This window comes from Ciconia boyciana, chromosome 4 (genome assembly GCF_034638445.1).
Source record: "Ciconia boyciana chromosome 4, ASM3463844v1, whole genome shotgun sequence".
In the NCBI taxonomy this organism is placed as follows: domain Eukaryota; kingdom Metazoa; phylum Chordata; class Aves; order Ciconiiformes; family Ciconiidae; genus Ciconia; species Ciconia boyciana.
Window position 1 is genome coordinate 8,910,604 of NC_132937.1, and position 18,549 is coordinate 8,929,152.

The following is an 18,549-nucleotide window of genomic DNA, read 5'->3' on the forward strand; positions in this document are numbered from 1 at the left end:
GAGACTCGAGCTCGACCCTTAGGGTTTTGGAGTCAGGGATACAGAGGATCTGAGGCCCGCTATTCTCCAACTGAAAAAGAGATATTGGCAGCATATGAAGGGGTTCGAGCTGCTTCAGAAGTGGTTGGTACTGAAGCACAACTCCTCCTGGCACCTCGACTGCCGGTGCTGGCCTGGATGTTCAAAGGGAGTGTCCCCTCTACACATCATGCAACTGATGCTACATGGAGTAAGTGGAGCACTGATCACACAACAGGCTCGGACAGGGAACCCCAATCGCCCAGGAATCTTGGAAGTAATTATGGACTGGCCAGAAGGCAAAGATTTGGGAATATCGCCAGAGGAGGAGGAGGTGACATGATGAGGAGTCCCCACTATATAATAAACTACCAGAAAATGAGAAGCAATATGCCTTGTTCACTGATGGGTCCTGTCGTATTGTAGGAAAGCATCGGAGGTGGAAAGCTGCTGTATGGAGTCCTATACGACAAGATGTAGAAACTGCTGAAGGAGAGAGAAGGTGAATTGAGTCAGTTTGCAGAGGTGAAAGCCATCCAGCTGGCTTTAGGCTTTATTGCTGACTGAGACAAGTGGCCAGTGCTCTATCTCTGTACTGACTCATGGATGGTGGCAAATGCCCTGTGGGGGTGGTTGCAGCAATGGAAGCAGAGCAACTGGCAGCGCAGAGGCAAACCCATCTGGGCTGCCACATAGTGGCAAGATATTGCTGCCCGGGTAGAGAACCTGGTTGTAAAAGTATGTCACGTAGATGCTCACATACCCAAGAGTGGGGCCAGTGAAGAACATCAAAACAACCAGCAGGTGGATCAGGCTGCTCAGATTGAAGTGGCTCAGGTGGATCTGGACTGGCAACATAAGGGTGAATTATTTATAGCTTGGTGGGCCCATGACCCCTCAGGCCATCAAGGAAGAGATGCAACATAGAGATGGGCTCGTGATCGAGGGGTGGACTTGACCATGGACACCACTATTGCACAGGTTATCCATGAATGTGAAACATGCGCTGCAATTAACCAAGCCAAGTGGTTAAAGCCTCTGTGGTATGGAGGATGATGGCTGAAATATCAATATGGGGAGGCCTGGCAGATGGGTTCTGTCACACTCCCACAAATCCTCCAAGGCAAGCGCCATGTGCTTACAATGGTGGAAGCAACTACTGGATGCCTGGAAACATATCCTGTACCCCATGCCACCGCCCGGAACACTATCCTGGGCCTTGAAAAGCAAGTCTTATGGCGACATGGCACCCCAGAGAGAACTGAGTCAGACAGTGGGACTCATTTCCAAAACAACCTCATAGACACCTGGGCCAAAGAGCATGGCATTGAGTGGGTATATCACATCCCCTATCGTGCACCAGCCTCTGGGAAAATCGAATGATACAATGGACTGTTAAAGACTACACTGCGAGGAATGTGTGCTGGGACATTCAAACATTGGGATACACATTTAGCAAAGGCCACCTGGTTAGTCAACACTAGGGGATCTGCCAATCGAGCTGGCCCTGCCCAGTCAAAATTTTTACATACTGTAGAAGGAGATAAAGTCCCTGTAGTGCACATAAAAAAACACGCTGGGTAAGGCAGTCTGGGTTACTCCTGCCTCGGGCAAAGGCAAGCCCATTCATGGGATTGCTTTTGCTCAAGGACCTGGGTGCACTTGGTGGGTAATGTGGGAGGATGGGGAAGTCTGCTATGTACCTCAGGGGGGTTTGATTTTGGGTGAGAATAGCCAATGAACTAACTGGTATGATGTTAATTGCTATATAATACTGTATGTCATCACTTTTATGGTTGCTATACACCATATCAACGATATTTCAGTAAGAATCACCCAGATTAATGAAGAATGAACTGTGATGAAACCAAGCAAAGTGCAGCAGTGATGGAACCAGAACTGGCTTCAGCATGCAACAATCCAACACCGCACACCATCTCTCCTGCCCTGAAGGGCTGTTATGAGAGATGGAGCCCAAAGTCATGGACTAAATGAACTCAACAGACATTTCAGAGGGATGGCCCATAGACCAAGGGAATGATAGCTGTGTGTATATATCAAAAGACAGGAAAAGTGGTGGTGATTAATTGGAATGTATTAGAAAGGGTAGAACCTGGGCATGATGTAGATGGTATAGAATAAGGGGTGGATATTGTCCTGGATTCGGCTGGGATAGAGTTAATTTTCTTCCTAGTAGCTGGTATAGTGCTGTGCTTTGGATTTAGGATGTGAATAATATTGATAGCAACAACTAAAACATCAGTGTGTTAAGTAATGTTTACACTAGTCAAGGGCTTTTCAGCTTCCCCTGCTCTGCCAGGTGCACAAGAAACTGGGAAGGGGCACAGACAGTATAGTTGATCCAAACTGACCAAAGGGCTCTTCCATATTATATGATGTCATGCTCAGTATATAATCTGGTGGGGAGTTGGCTGGGAGGTAGCGATCGCTGCTCGGGGACTGTCTGGGCATCAGTTGGCAGGTGGTGAGCGGTTGCATCACTTGTTTTTTCCTGGGTTTTGTTTCTCTCGCTCTCTTGTTGTTAACCTTCTCATTACAATTTATTATTAGTATTATTATTATTTTGTTCCAATTATTAAACTGTTCTTATCTCAACCCACAAGTTTTCTTACTTTTGCTCTTCCGATGCCCTCCCCCATCCCACCGGGGGGGGAGGGTGAGCAAGCGGCTGTGTGGTATTTAGTTTCCAACTGGGGCTAAACTACAACAGTGCTTATTTTTGGTACATCTGTCTTTAGTTACTGGCTCATTACACTGCAGCTATTAGCAGACTTGCACACCTGAATGCTTGCATTTATCCTCATCATGTCACATTGTGTAGATTAAGAATCTATTTCAAGAGATTCCAGAATTCCCAGGGAGAACTGGGTCCCCCATCAGGGAGTACTTCAGTACCTGATGTATTTGCCTGTTGACCTTATTTAGAAGCCTAGGCAGAATAGGATTAGTGTGTAGGCACATATATAAATAATAAGAACTGTGAGGTCAAGGCAGAATCAGAAGCCAGGACTCTACCTTTTGATTGATGGTGAGAACATGGTAGTTTTTGTTCTTTTTATCTGTTGATGCTTTCTGCTTTTCAGTACATGGAGGGAAGATATACTGCAGTGTAGACTGATAGTGAGTTTGCTTTCTTGAGAGATTGGAGATGGGAGTTTGAATTGTATTAGGGAAATGAATTAAAACTTTTCCAGATGCAGCATGACTCTGCTAAAGACTAAGCTATTTTATGTAGAAGAGGTTATTGCCTTTTCTGTTTGTATTTTTGAAGCAGAGAAATTGCTCTCACACTGGGTAAGCTTGCTCTGGTAGATAAACTCTACAAGCTTGCTCTGGTATATAAACTCTGTCAGATGAGCCCCTCTGGGAGGCAAAAAGATGTTTTAGTTTATGGACTCTGATGTCTAAGAATGTGGGAACTTAAGTGGGGAACTAAGAATGGGGAACTTAAATGTCAAAAACAGAGGCAGTATGGATTTTGCACAGTAGAAATACAGAGCAGCAGAGCAGATACGTAGAGACTGCATTTGTGGAGTTGGGCCTAAATCCCAAATCATTTTTTCTGTTCTTTTTGCTGTGAGGTGAAATTCAGACTGAACATGTCTTACAGTTATTGACAAAGGCCCCCTGTCGTGGTTTAGCCCCAGCTGGCAACTAAGCACCACGCAGCCGCTCGCTCACTCCCCCACAGTGGGATGGGGGAGAGAATCGGAAGAGCAAAAGTAAGAAAACTCCTGGGTTGAGATAAAGATAGTTTAATAGGGAAAGCAAAAGCCGCGCACGCAAGTGAAGCAAGGAATTCCTTCACTACTTCCCATGGGCAGGCAGGTGTTCAGCCATCTCCAGGAAAGCAGGGCTCCATCACACGTAATGGTTACTTGGGAAGACAAACGCCATCACTCCGAATGTCCCCCCCTTCCTTCTTCTTCCCCAGCTTTATATACTGAGCATGACGTCATGTGGTATGGAATAGCCCTTTGGTCAGTTTGGATCAACTATCCTGGCTGTGTCCCCTCCCAGCTTCTTCTGCACCTGGCAGAGCAGGGGAAGCTGAAAAGTCCTTGACTAGTGCAGCAACAACTAAAACATCTCTGTATTATCAACACTGTTTTCAGCACAAATCCAAAACATAGCCCCACACCAGCCACTATAAAGAAAATTAACTCTATCTCAGCTGAAACCAGGACACCCCCCTAAGGACAATTAGTGATATTCTCAGAAAGAACAGCAGGATACACATCTGGAGTGTAAGTCAGAACCTCAGTTCAGAGCCCTAGTTTCCAGGTAGAAAATGCGTTCTCATCACATACCTAATGAGTGACTTTTTGTTATAGTATGTGTATTGCTCTATCATCTTCTGCCTTACATTCAGGGGTCTGCAAGTTTGGGTCTTCAGATTCACAAGACTGTTGCTGTACTGCCAAATGTGATTGGTAAGGAACTTTGGAAGCCTAAATGTAATGCTACATGGATATGTTGAAGATACTTTTGAAAAAGCTGTTTTGTTAATTAATATCCACACATTCCTTGTGTAATCTTTGGTTAAATTAAGCAAGAATTAATAAATAGAATAGATTAACAAAATACTGGCTGGTATTTGTTGCTTCTGGTTTGTAGCAATGACGTTGAGAAGGGTGTAGTTAATTTTTGCTTGGTTTTTTTAATTATTATTATTTTTTGTTGTTGTTGTTATCCTGGTTGGTAAGTATTAAATATCCTTCTCAGGCCTATGAAAAACTTTTACTATATAAAGGGCAGACTTCTACTTTACAAAGTAGTATCCTAACTAAAATCAACAAATGCACTTTGTGTGGATGTGTCAGAATTTTATCAACTTTTATGACATAAATATGCTATGATCAGAGTTTAATCAACTGTAGCAAAGTTTAACAGTAGAGAAATTGAAGATATTCTAAATTACTTCTTGCTTTCACTCTGCTTTCTTTTTGGATGATAACAGCTCAATAGTATTTGTAGTAAAAGGGAATAGTTATTTAGCATTTTACATGTTCAATGTGTGGTACACCCATTAGCTAATCAGTCTGTCACCTTGGTGAGGCAGGTAAGTAGGTAATTATTATCCCAGTGATTGTAGGTGGGGGAATGGAGACAAAGGCTATGTCCACACTAGCAAGTAGCGTGGACAGGAGAGAGTGAGTCTGCAGGGCAAAACAGTACGTGTTGAGATCCTGATGTCCATGTTCCAGGGGACGTGGTGTGTGTTTGTTGGTCTTTTTTTGTTTTGTGGTGTGTTGGGTTTTTGTTGGTTTTTTTTTTTTTGTTCAGACCAGGTTTAGTCTGATCTCGGGGACTAAATACCTGTTTGTGGCTAGAATGCATTAAGTGTGGTCTTGGAGTACATCTTTCAGGATGTACTTAGTTTCTATTTACCTTCTTAATTTCATTCTGAAGGAATCCATTTCCTCACTTGGGGATACTTAGATGCTAATGAATAGTATATGCATAGTAAGCAGGGACAATCAGGAGGTTCACTTCAAAGGTGTGCTCCTGAACCTAAGTTAGGTCCAGAGGGATACTCTGGACAGTGATTTCAAGTGGGAGTTTTGCCATGCCTACGGACTGAGAAAGCCAAACATTCATTTACAGTTGGATTCGATCTTAAAGGTCTTTTCCAACCTAAATGATTCTATAATTCTATGATTTTCAGAGCTGCTAAGCGCAGCTGAAGTGGCAAAAGGCCTATGTTTGCTAAACATCTCTAAATAGTATTTTATGTACACAGAATAGAAACTTGGCCCTAGTGATTGAATACTGCTTTGCACAAAAGTGGTAGAACTGGCATTTCACCTCAGGAACTTTCCTTCCCTGTTAGTGCTGGGTGATAATGAAATATTAATCCTTTAAATAGATTGATTTAGGTTTGGAAACATCTCTTAATTACATCTGATTGTCATGAAGAATGTGAGCTGCATGTTCTCTTTTTTTCTGTATATCGGTATCAGTTGAGCCTGGGAAGAAGGGAGGGGTGGGAGTTAAGTATTTTTAGTTTTGTTCTTATTTCTCACTATCTTACTCTGTTACAATTAATTGGCAATAAATTAAATTAATTTCCCTAAGTTGAGTCTGTTTTGCCCGTGATGGTAATTGGTCAGTGATCTCCCTGTCCTTATCTCGACCCATGAGCTTTTCGTTGAATTTTCTCCCCCTGTCCTGTTGATGGAGGGTAGTGATAGAGCAGCTTGGTGGGCACCTGATGGCCAGCCAAGGCCAACCAACCACAGACATTTGTGGTGCCCAATGTGGGGCTCTCGGAGAAATTAGAGATAAGGATAGTAATTGGGAGAGGTAATGGGCAAAATGTGGACTGAACATTGCTAGAGCACAGAACAATTGTGGGAATTTTTGTTCTTGTAATTGTGGTGAAGGAATGAGGGGTGGAGTGTATGTAAATTGTCCACCTTTGTCGATGTTGTGATGATGTTATTTTGACTTTGGTGTGGGGAATTCTTTTTGTTGATGTAAGTGAAGTTTGTGAAGATTGCATGATGAATGTAATCTCTCTGTCTTTATTTCAACCCACGAGCTTTTCTGTCGTATTTTCTCCCCCTGTCCAGTTGAGGAGGGGGAGTGATAGAGCGGCTTGGTGGGCACTTGGTGGCCAGCCAAGGTCAACCCACCACAGGAACTAATCTGAGAAGTGATAATTCATATATAGCTGGCTTAACTACATCGGGCTCAAATCTGTTCTCATTCAGGTTAAATGGATGTTTCACCACTGAATTGGAAACAAATAGGATCAGGACCTGTACATATAGTTTTGTGATATCTTGCAAAGAACTGTTTCTCAAATAGAAATTAAAAAGCATTAGAAAAGGTTAATAATAAACTTGTAACAGTAGAGCTACATTAGACTAAATATAGGGAATTAGTGGAAAAATTAAGTGTTCTGCTCTTTTCACTTGACATTTTAAAAAATATAGTGGTTACTAGAAAATGAGAGTGAACTCTAAATAAATTTGACTTCATTTGTTAGTATGCTATAACAAAGATGAAGTCACTTTTCAGGTCAGCATTTAAACATGCTTAATGTTATTAACTACTAGAATTTAGTGAAATGAAAGAGGGCTAATAAATTAATTTATAAAGCTTGGTATTTGTACGTAACTAAGTTACACATGCAAAAAAAATTAATGTGGAGCAGCTGATATGTGGTAACTATTCACACCATGTTATCTTGGTTCTTGGACTCTTCCTTCCCATTTTAAAAAGCTATTTAGATACTTGGGTTACTAAGTGATGTGCAGAAATTTTTCTAAAGCATCTAATGCTTTTTATTATTTATTTTTAAAGAATGCCTCTGAAATGATTAAAAACCCTTGCAATATATTCTCTTTATCTCTAAGTTTTCTACCCTTATTCACATTAGAAAGCCATAGTTTGCAGTAATCTGTTGGGATTACTTAAAGAGTAAGGATGTAAGAATAAAATCCTTAATAAGGTTTCTATGATTAACCTTTCCTGAGGTCATTATCACTTTCCTTAATTTATTTTTCCAAGCTTTTCTGTAACTTAATTTTTTGAAGAAGTGTGACTGTATATTTGCTGTACTACTGAAATCAGTAAAATTGGTAACAGGAGATCATGAAGTGGTTTATTATTATTATTGAAAATGGTCTGAAGCTCTCTTCTGTTCACTTACATAGTTCAAAGATCTTCAGGGGGAGATTGAACAACTGGGTGTGGGTTTGTATGAAGGAGCTGTGTCTGAATGGCACACACAGTCAGTGGAGGTGACACTTCATTCTTTGGTGGTGAATGGGGATCTCTAAATTGTAAATTCTGCAAAATGATACCCAAAGCCATATGGGGAGTCTGTTTATCAGAAATCGTGAAGTTAGTGGAAGGAGTAGTGTTTATACTAATATTTTTCCTTGTGTTGAAAAATGATAGTTTTCAAAGGGACTTTTATAATAAAAGATTGAAGGCCTTTAGGGCAACAGTGTTGTTATGCTGTTACTTTTTTTATACATCTAAAAGGGCTAGGCTATTTTTTTTAGTCATTATAAGCTATTATCTGTAGTTTCTGTCTATGTGTCCAGGGCAGGCCTGAGAACAAAGAAAACATTCTTAAATTCTGTTGTATTTCCCAGAGTTTGTTTTTCACAAGATGCTTTCATATGTTCCAATCCCACTTAAACTGTAGTCTCTAAATCCATTTTATCTGATTTAGAGACTACAATTTATCAAAAAGTTTTTCTATTTTTAACTTAAAAGAATTTAAGATCAGTTATGTTTACTCCACAAGTTCATGCACATGTGCCTTCTTACAGTTGCTGAAGAAGGACTTACAGGCCTGGTGTAATTTTAAATAAGCCAGTTGATAGCTGTTGTGTGGTATTGTTGACAGCTGGTTGTGTGCCTGGTTGCTTGATTTTTTGGCTGAACTGAAATTATAATATAAAAAATTTATGAAGAATGTTGATTTGTGTGGATAACATTTTAATAGTTGAAAATGTAAGCTAAAAATTTGGACTTGAACACTTTTCATTTGACTGTTGTGCAAAAGAATGACAAATAAATGTTTATTTCCTGGAAGTAAAAGTTTTTCCTTTTGAAAAAGGGGGGAGGAAAAAAAAAAAAGACAAACAAGCTACAAGTCCTCCCCCCTCCTTGTGTGAGCTGAAATTGCATTATGGTTCTTTGTCAGAATATCAGAATAGAGACTGATTCCCTACCTAAGCATATTCTTAAGTATCTTGTTCCATAACAAATAAAAATGACTAGAAATATATTTGAGTCAGTTCTGCAAAACCAGAAGCAAGTATAACTAGTGAAAAGTAGAAATATTGAAATGCTTATAAAACAAAAGCCTTAATTAGCCAGTGACTTAAGTGAATTTAGAATTTTTCCTCAAATGCAGAGGTAAAGCAGGATTTATAATGTCAATAACTTACTTTTATGCCAGTGAACAGCTTGTGGACTTCTATTAAACAAAAAACCACATAACATTTCAAGAGAGAGCAGAACTATGAAGAAACTTGGAGAGAAAGATGGCTTTTTGTAAGGTACATAAAGCTGTACCTCAGTAGTATAGCTTATTTGCTAGAGCTGATGCTGTTTGAATAGAAGCACTGAGTTACAACTACTGTTTTAATTCTTGCATTTATTAAGACTTCTCATACTGTAAAAGTATCAGTGAGTAGATACTGTTTCTGAAAAGCAACAAGGAACACCGCTTATCTATAATTTCCACTGTGTTCTGATTGAGATAATCTTATAATTTTGAATGCCTTTTTAATAGGGAGCAGTTATTTATTAATTTAGCCATTTTTGGTTGATATTTTATGTGTGTGTATAAATTTATAAAAACATTGCAAAAAATTATAAAAACTTTTTGAGGAGTTGCTGATTTGATATACAAGGTTACATAATCAAATCTAAATAAATATGTACTTTCAGCATATAACAAGCTGCTAGGTAATTATAAAGAGAAGCAGCAGCTTTTCTTGAAGAGAATGTTGGGAGTGTTAGAACCATTAGTTTTGATTTGTCTGAAAAGGTCGGAAACCATTTTCCTTTTAGCTACTGAATTAGCTCAGCTGAGCAGGTGGACAGAATGGAGCTGAATTCAAGCTAGTCTGGCTGAATGGGCACTACAGGTGAATGCTATCCGCATAATAATGTGATGCTCTTGTACTGCTAATAATTTTGCAGAAGAAATGGAATATTACACTGTTGTTTTCAGCCATAGGAAAGCAATGCTTTAAATGACATGGTGTGTTAATACACTGTGCTGTTATGAATGCAAGTGCAAAATGAAACGACCAGATGCTTTGACTGGTAAAATCTGGCTGTTTGTCCCTGGTATCTTCTAATCTCATGTTCTTAGTGACCCAATAAAAGCTTCTGTCCTTCCCTTCTCCCAAGATTAATTTTTGGGTTTTTTTAGTTTTCATTTATTTTCATAAGCAAATACTGCATCTGAAAATGACATTGAATTTCAGTAACTGTATAGTTAGCATCAAAATACCTATATGGTATAGTGCATAAGGCTAACAAGGATGTCCTCTCTGAACTTAGCTATTCAATTTGCTTTCTCTCTATCTCTCTCTCTTTTTTTCTTTTAAAATAAAAAGGGATTTGTGTGTGTGTGTGTAGAATCTAATTATTTTTTAATTATAAACTTGTTCTTTGATAATATTGCCCTTGACCTGATTTCTTAAACTTGCAGAGTACCAGTGGAATATTTGTATCTATAAAGTCTTCATCACTCTGTGTGTGTGTCTGTGTATACACATGAAAGTATGCACATAGGTATGTTGATATTAAAGTATACAAGGAACATGATTAAAACATTAATTTATTTAATGACTTATTATTACCTGTCTTGCTAGATTTGAAATGGTTGAAATTAGACTTGGGGTCTCTCCTGAGATACGATAATATAGAAGTTGTATTGTTCCTGTCCAGCTAGAAAGCTGGCTGGCCCTGGTTAATCTGTGAGGGAACATGGCCAGCTCCCATGAGGAGTGCCAGTGAAGGGGAGCTGGCCAGACTCCCTCCTCTCCTTGCTGGTGGACAAAGTCTGTGGAGGGGCTAGTTTCCTTTGAGAGGGGCTGCTTGGTTCATGTACAGCTCCTTGCAGTGGCTGTGAAGACATAGAAGTGCAAGAGGACAGCAAAAAATAAATTGCTGGTGACTCTCTCCAAGGGAAATAGCCACTAAGAAGCACTCTCAAGTTAAGGACAACCCACTGTAAGCAGCAGGAAATGTGTCACAATATTTGGAACTGTGCTTCCCTCTGGGTGGATTTATAATACTGTTGCCCTTGGAACCAGTATGGATTTCTCTGTGTGCACACACGTGTGGGTGGGTGTTGTGAGAGACAGATAAAACTGTAAGTGACCCTATAAATTTAGGACCAAGGGGGAATACAAATTCAACACTTGAGTCCCTCAGATTATGTGAGAGATTAAAATAAAAATTAAGTAGTGTTTTCATCGTCTTACTAATGTGTTAGAGCTCCTTATTGTGAACTTTCATCTATGCATACTCACTGGGGGAGAAAGGATGAAGGAATACTATTAGTTTTAAGGAGGAGGTCTTTTGGGGACATAGCCTCTCTTAGCATTTCTTAATATCCTGTGAGAAACTTTCACTTTGAACAGTGGCTTTCATAAGGAAGAACTATGTTTTGTGCATAGTCAAGGAATCAATAGCTGCAGTCTTGGAGCCTTAATGTGAGGGGAAAGAGGGAAAGGATTTCACAATGCATTCTCAAGGCTGGTAATTGGAAAGTTATATTCTCTTTAGCCTTGCCCTTCCACCTCCCTCAGATTACCTCCTTTTCTATTCCTCTATTGGAGGTTATGGCTGGAATTATCCATATGATTCCTAGGTAAAGTTTCCTCTGTGTGTGTGCTTTTGTGTTTTCTTTTGTGGTTGGTTTTTTTATTTTTCTATTTTATTTAATTTTATGGAAGGGTGTTTTTGTTTGTTCCTTATCAAATGACTAATGCACCTCTTCCCCCCCCCCCCTTACCTGAAGTTTAATTATGCAATCACATGTAACGACACTGAGGCAAATCTGAGACAACAGAGTAGCCGGGATGACGGTATATGGGAGTGAGATGAATGCTTTTTTAAGAAATGTCTATGAGTAGCCTTGAAACTAGGTAGATGTAGGTCTAGATAGTTACTGCTTGTTCAGTCTTCTTAATAAGAAAGAGGAGTGTGAAGAAGTTCTTTACACTGGTACAAGGAAAAAGGGTTAAATATGAGAAGAAAATATTTACTGTAAGACTTAAATATTTAACTTACACTGTTAAGATAGTATTATGTTTATGGTACTCTCAAAATGTATTCTCTTTGGAAACCAATAAGGATATACAATGCGTAATAAATATTGTAAGGTATATTATTTTAAAATTCACGTTATCCATGAGGATTCCTCACTGAAGTTGGTGGAAGGCTTTGGTTGCAAGACCCAGGACTTGTATTTTTTTGTGTCTGTCTGTGGTTTGATTGAAGTAAGAATTACTTTATCATTTTAGTACAAGTGGTATGTTTGAGCCTCTCTTTTGGGTGTAGTGCTGACTGAGCAAATGGAAGTTATGGATAATGGAAACTATAAGACAAGCATCTGAATATTCGTATTTGATATATAGTAGCTTTATGTTTCTAACATAAGTTGATAATAATACGAGTAAGTTGACTCTGTCTAATTATGTATTCATAAACAGCTATCATGTTGTTATCTTACTAGCATAAAGGATGTGGAGTGTTCTGAAGCACAAACAACCAAAAAGCACAAGCAGAAGAGTCATAGGGGATAGTTTTAGTATCTTCCCCAGGAGTATATAATGTAGCACAATGATCCCAAATAGCTGCATGGGAGAGACATTCTTAACCCATCAAGTTAGAAGAACCAGCTTGATCTGCATTTATGTTTTGTACCATCTAAACCCATATGATAATGTTCTTTCTTTTGCATGACTAAGCAACATATAAAAAGGTTCTAAACCAAAGTATTGGTTGCCAGCAGGTCAAGGGAGGTGATTCTCCCCCTCTTCTCTGCTCTTGTGAGACCCCACCTGGAGTACTGCATCCAGTTCTGGGGTCCCCAGCACAAGAAGGACCTGTTAGAGCGGGTCCAGAGGAGGACCACAAAAATGATCCGAGGGCTGGAGCACCTCTCCTATGAAGAGAGGCAGAGAGAGTCGGGATTGTTCAGCCTGGAGAAGAGAAGGTTCTGGGGAGAGACCTTATAGAGGCCTTTCAATACTTAAAGGGGGCTTATAAGAAAGATGGAGAGAGACTTTTTACCAGGCCCTGTAGTGACAGGACAAAGGGCAATGGTTTTAAACTGAAAGAGGGTATGTTTAGATTAGATATTGGGAAGAAATTCTGTACTGTGAGGGTGGTGAGGCACTGGAACAGGCTGCCCAGAGAAGTTATTGATGCCCCCTCCCTGGAAGTGTTCAAGGCCAGGTTGGATGGGGCTTTGAGCAACCTGATCAAGTGAAAGATGTCCCTGCCTATGGCAGGAGGGTTGGACTAGATGATCTTTGAATGTCCCTTGCAACCCAAACCATCCTATGATTCTATTTGTGTTTGGTTATTATAAGGAAAAGTAATTCTTCTTTCCAGAAGGAATGCTCCATGATATCTAGGCTAAAGCCTAGAATTTGAGTGAATATCTCTTCCGGAAACAGTGGCCAACCATTTTTGAGGGGGAAAAAATGTGAAAGCACTAAGAAGCGCTTGCTGTTCTTAGTCTCTCATTTAAGACAGTGATATTTAATATCAGAAATTCTGCTTGACATAAATATTGCACTGTAACATAAGTATAACTATTCCTATGACTTCTGTTTTCAGTAAAGAGATGTTTATGCTGGCTTTGGTATGATAAAACAATTCATTTTGAAAGCATTTATACATTCTAAGAAACAAAATGCTCTGCAGTATCCTTTGATTTCCTGGATGGAGGCCCTTAATACAAGTGGGAGGTCAAAAGTTAATGTTAGGCTGTCAAAATAGACCTTACAAATGTAAAATATGTTAAATATTACCAAACACCCCCCCTTTGGAAAGTGTACTTTTATGTTTTTGCACTTCAGTTTTTAACATATTATTAAAAATTAACAAATTACATAACACATAGGGTTTTAATCTGCATTTCTGATGTATACAAATATATATCAAGTATACTTTTCAGATATGACAGTACTTATTTAAAATATCAATTAGAAAATCAAGCACCAAATATTTTATCTACAGTTCATGAAAGCAGAATGTAAAAAGTATAAAGTTGTATTTTTATGGTAAATGTGTGGGGTTTTTTGTTTCCTAGATATGTTTTGGTACATGATAATTACGTATAATACTAGAAAACATAAAGAGATCCAGACTAATCTTTTCCGGTTATAATGACTGAAATTAAATTCAGTGGAGAAAAATGTTAGTCAGTGGGGCCGGAGGGGGACGACATGACAAATTAGGAGGAGCCGTTGATTCCCTCGAGGGTAGAGAGCCTTACAGAGAGATCTTGATAGATTAGAGCGCTGGGCAATCACCAGCCATGTGAAATTTAACAAGAACAAATGCTGGATTCTGCACCTGGGACAGTGTAATCCTGGATATATGTATAGACTGGGGGACAAGAGGCTGGAGTGCAGCCCTGCAGAAAGGGATCTGGGGGTTTTGGTTGATGGTAAGCTCAATAGGAGTCAACAATTTGCCCTGGTGGCCAAAAGGGCCAACCGTGTCCTGGGGTGCATTAAGCACAGTATAGCTAACCTGTCAAAAGAAGTTATTGTCCCACTATACTCAGCATTGGTGTGGCCTCACCTTGAGTACTGTGTGCAGTTTTGGGCTCTACAATATAAGAAGGATATCAAACTATTAGAATGTGTCCAAAGGAGGGCAACAAAGATGGTGAAAGGACTAGAGGGCCTGACTTATGAGGAGCGGCTGAGGATACCTAGGTTTGCTCAGCTTAGAGAAGAGGAGACTGAGGGGTGACCTCATTGCTGTCTACAGCTTCCTCATGAGGGGGAGCAGAGAGGGAGGTGCTGATCTGTTCCCTGTGGTGTCTGGTGACAGGATGTGAGGGAATGGCTTAAAGCTGTGTCAGGGGAAGTTCAGACTGGATATTAGGAAAAAGTTCTTCACTGAGAGGGTGGTCAAGCACTGGAACAAGCTCCCCAGGGAAGTGGTCATGGCCCCAAGCCTGTCGGTGTTCAAGAAGCATTTGGACAATGCTCTCAGATATATGGCTTAACTTTTTGGTTGCTATGTGTGGAGTCAGGAATTGGACTTGATCCTCGTGGGTCCCTTCCAACTCAGGATATTCTATGATTCTAACCATATTCTGTTTTACCATTTTGTAGTTTCATTTTTGCAGGATGTGCGCCAGGGAAAATAGTAGTAATGCAATAAATTGTGCATGATGTTTGTGTATAAAGGGGTTACTGCTGCATTTAAGCAACTTGACTACCTTCATGGCTCTGCTCTGCTTCATGGCTCTGCTATTGACTGCTATCAGTCAATGTCTTGATCTTCTCATAATGCCAGTCATGGGGCTTTAAAAGGTCAACAATATATAAAAATAGTGAAATCAAGGTTTGACTTCAGTGCTGTAATAGTTTTAAACCCCACTCTCCACCAGGAATAATGCTGTAATCATTGCAGCTTTGCTTAGCTAACCTTGGAGATTCGTTATTCCCAACTTTTCCTTGTTGTGTTGTAGTTAATAACATTGCTTGTTTTCTTCCCTGTTACTCTAGTTGTGGGGGAAGTATCTGAGCAAATCCCTAGAGACATGCATGTATTTGGTGTTCTTCCACTACTAAGCAGCTTTCTTTTCACCTAAAGAGGATTTTCTTTTTTTACATAAATATTTGAATTCATAGTTTAAAAAAATACTTGAAACTTTCTTTGTGTGCTTTTCTTGTCAGTAACAGTATAAAAATATTGACTTTCTTCCCCTTGATCATAACAATCTAAGAGAAGCTATTAATGTGAAGATTTCATAAGTTCCTGTATATTGTGCTGAAAATGACCGTATTCACTTCCTAATAATTTCTGTGCAATCCCATAAATTTTATTAGATCTATAATTCATATTCTTTTATTCTATTTTAGTGCATTCTGTGCTGGAAATTTTCCATTATTTCCTTTTTCACCCGGACTACTTTTCACACTTTGCCCCTGTACACAGAATCATAGAATCATTTAGGTTGGAAAAGACCTTTAAGATCATCGAGTCCAACCAGAAACCTAACATTGCCAAGTCCACCACTAGACCATGTCACTAAGCACCTCATCCAAACGTCTTTTAAATACTTCCAGGGACGGTGACTCAACCACTTCACTGGGCAGCCTGTTCCAATGCTTGACAACCCTTTCAGTGAAGAAATTTTTCCTAATATGCAATCTAAACCTCCCCTGGCGCAACTTGAGGCCATTTCCTCTCATCCTATCACTTGTTACCTGGGAGAAGAGACTGACCCCCACCTCACTACAACCTCCTTTCAGGTAGTTGTAGAGAGCAATAAGGTCTCCCTTCAGCCTTCTTTTCTCCAGGCTAAACAACCCTAGTTCCCTCAGCCGCTCCTCATAAGACTTCTGCTCTAGACCCTTCACCAGCTTCGTTGCCCTTCTCTGGACACACTCCAGCACCTCAATGTCTCTCTTGTAGTGAGGGGCCCAAAACTAAACACAGTATTCGAGGTGCGGCCTCACTAGTGCCGAGTACAGGGGCACGATCACTTCCCTAGTCCTGCTGGCCACACTATTCCTGATACAAGCCAGGATGCTATTGGCTTTCTTGGCCACCTGGGCACACCGCTGGCTCATATTCAGCTGGCTGTCAACCAACACCCCCAGGTCCTTTTCTGCCAGGCAGCTTTCCAGCCACTCTTCCCCAAGCCTGTAGTGTTGCGTGGGGTTGTTATGACCCAAGTGCAGGATATGTGACACTCGATGCGGTTAAGGAGGGTTAGAAATGTTCTCTTCACTGTTGATGCTGGCTTAACCACAAGATTAGTTTGTAGGAAGAAACAGGAGGGTTTATTGAGCATTGACCTAAGAAGGGACAGACTTGAGGAAGCACATAAGCAGAGAGAAATGACATTTTTATATATGTATGTGTAGTAGTATACTTTTTTGTGTGTGTGTATGTGTGGCTATATGAAAAAATACATTGGGTCAAATTCTGTTCCCTTACAGACTTCCAGAAAAGCTGAAGATAGGAGTAAAAATAGTTTTAATTCAGCACCAGCTAATCATAATCTTTGCAAATTTTAGCATACCTTTAGATCTCCAAATATAGTTTATTATCAGCCTTAGGCTGACAAAGCCTTAGTACAGTGCCACCCAATTAAAGAACCACAAAGCTGAATAAGATATAGACTCCTTAGGTTTTACTTTCTTCTTTGGATTTTAATTTTGTTTGCCTATATATTGCAATTTTTATAGACTCACAAAGTGTAAATCTGAAATACTGTCTTCTCTAATGTAATGCAGATGGCTTTATCAGCATGTTTTCTTTCCAATTGTGTGTGATTTTGATTGCTACCTAAACTCCCAGTAAAGAATTAAAAGAATTACAAGCATCAATTTTTATTTTATTTTAAAACAGAGTAGATAATGCAAACATGTTCTTACCATCTCAGTGGCTAAATTTTTATTTAATGATTTTTTTGAAGGAATATGATTCCCTCTTAAAGAAGCATTATGTTGACCAAAAATGGAAGTTACTTTGTATTCCAATGATTTAGAGACATTTGATGCAAATGATTTTCTTATGCATTAGTTAAAGCAAAATTTTCGATAAGAGTTAATTATGTGAAAAAGGCATACCATATACTATTCTGTGCTTTATGGGTTCATATTGAACAGACTTATGTACTAAATGTGTGATGTATCTTGCAGGAAGAAGTGGAAAATAGTACAGAATTATTAAAGCAATGTGTGATATGGTACTTTATTTCACTTCATATATAAGAACATGACTCCATTGTGTAGGTTTCAGAAAAAGGGAAAAACCGAGATCTAAGGGTAGCCTGAAGCATTTTTTTAGTATGCAGTAGTTCTGCATTGCCTAGGTCTGTAATTTTATAAACTCTTGAGAAAAGTCACGTTCTCTCCCCTCTGGTAGATTGCATCTTGGTGGCCAGTCAATGCCCTGCAGAGATGGCCTGTGTATTTGGTGCTTTGCTCTTGACCACAGCACAGTCTGGGGATCATAGCGAAGGCTGATTGTGGAAGCAGGCTCAGTCTAACTTTTCAACTTTGGATGCAATAACAACCATTTGTGTTTCCATAGAGGAAGTAAAATAGGTCTGTATATAACATTGTGCTTGATTTTCTGGGAATGTATGTGTGAGAGAGACTTGTGTTAGAAGTTTGTTTTATGTACATGGGAGATGGGGCTGAAGGTTTCAAAACAAAGTCCACAGTGTCACGGTCTGTCTGGATCTCAAATTTTCAGGACAATGTACTCTGTGATTTAAACTTTATTTCATTATCTCATTAAGAAATACAACAAACAAACACGACAAACAGGGGCTCAGTCCCCTTTTGCTCAGACTAGTCTTATCATGTGAATATATTTATTTACCATTCAGGTCATAAGGTTTCATAACTTATAACCCATAACTCTTAATATCGTGCACCTATGAGCAAAAGAAAAGAATTAGGTACCTAGCCGACGGTGAGAGTGCTCATCCTTCCTCCTCCGTCACGGTGCGGGCATCCCCTGTGTCACACCGGGAAGCATGAAAACCTCAGCAGTCCAGCTGCTGTTGGATCCACTTCAAAAGTTTTTTGGGTAAGCTGATGTTTTATACCTTCCAGCTTGGAGGTTTGGTCTATACCATTTCCATAAATTAGCAGATTCTGAGGAAAATGCTAGACAGAAGATGGCAGCTGCAGGAGACAGCAATTTGCAGGTGATCATGGCTGCATAATGGCCCTTTACCTCTTTCTGGCCACCTGTCCTGCCTATGCGGTGCTCTCCTTTGACCTAATGTCACTACTCCCAGCA

At 39.7% G+C, this 18,549-nt stretch overlaps 1 protein-coding gene across 4 annotated transcripts in view; it reads left to right on the top strand.

The window, feature by feature from the left end:
• Positions 1 to 18,549, top strand: part of LOC140650776 (guanine nucleotide-binding protein G(q) subunit alpha) — a 151,468-nt gene that overhangs the window by 21,697 nt on the left and 111,222 nt on the right. The window contains exon 2 of one of the 4 annotated variants that reach the window (XM_072859519.1): positions 18,192 to 18,333. The exons of 2 other annotated variants lie outside the window; for them this stretch is intronic. The gene's annotated coding sequence lies outside the window, so the exon portion shown is untranslated. Of the gene's footprint in view, positions 1 to 18,185; positions 18,334 to 18,549 lie in introns of those variants that run through there. One more of the 4 variants, XM_072859518.1, reaches the window with a different exon arrangement.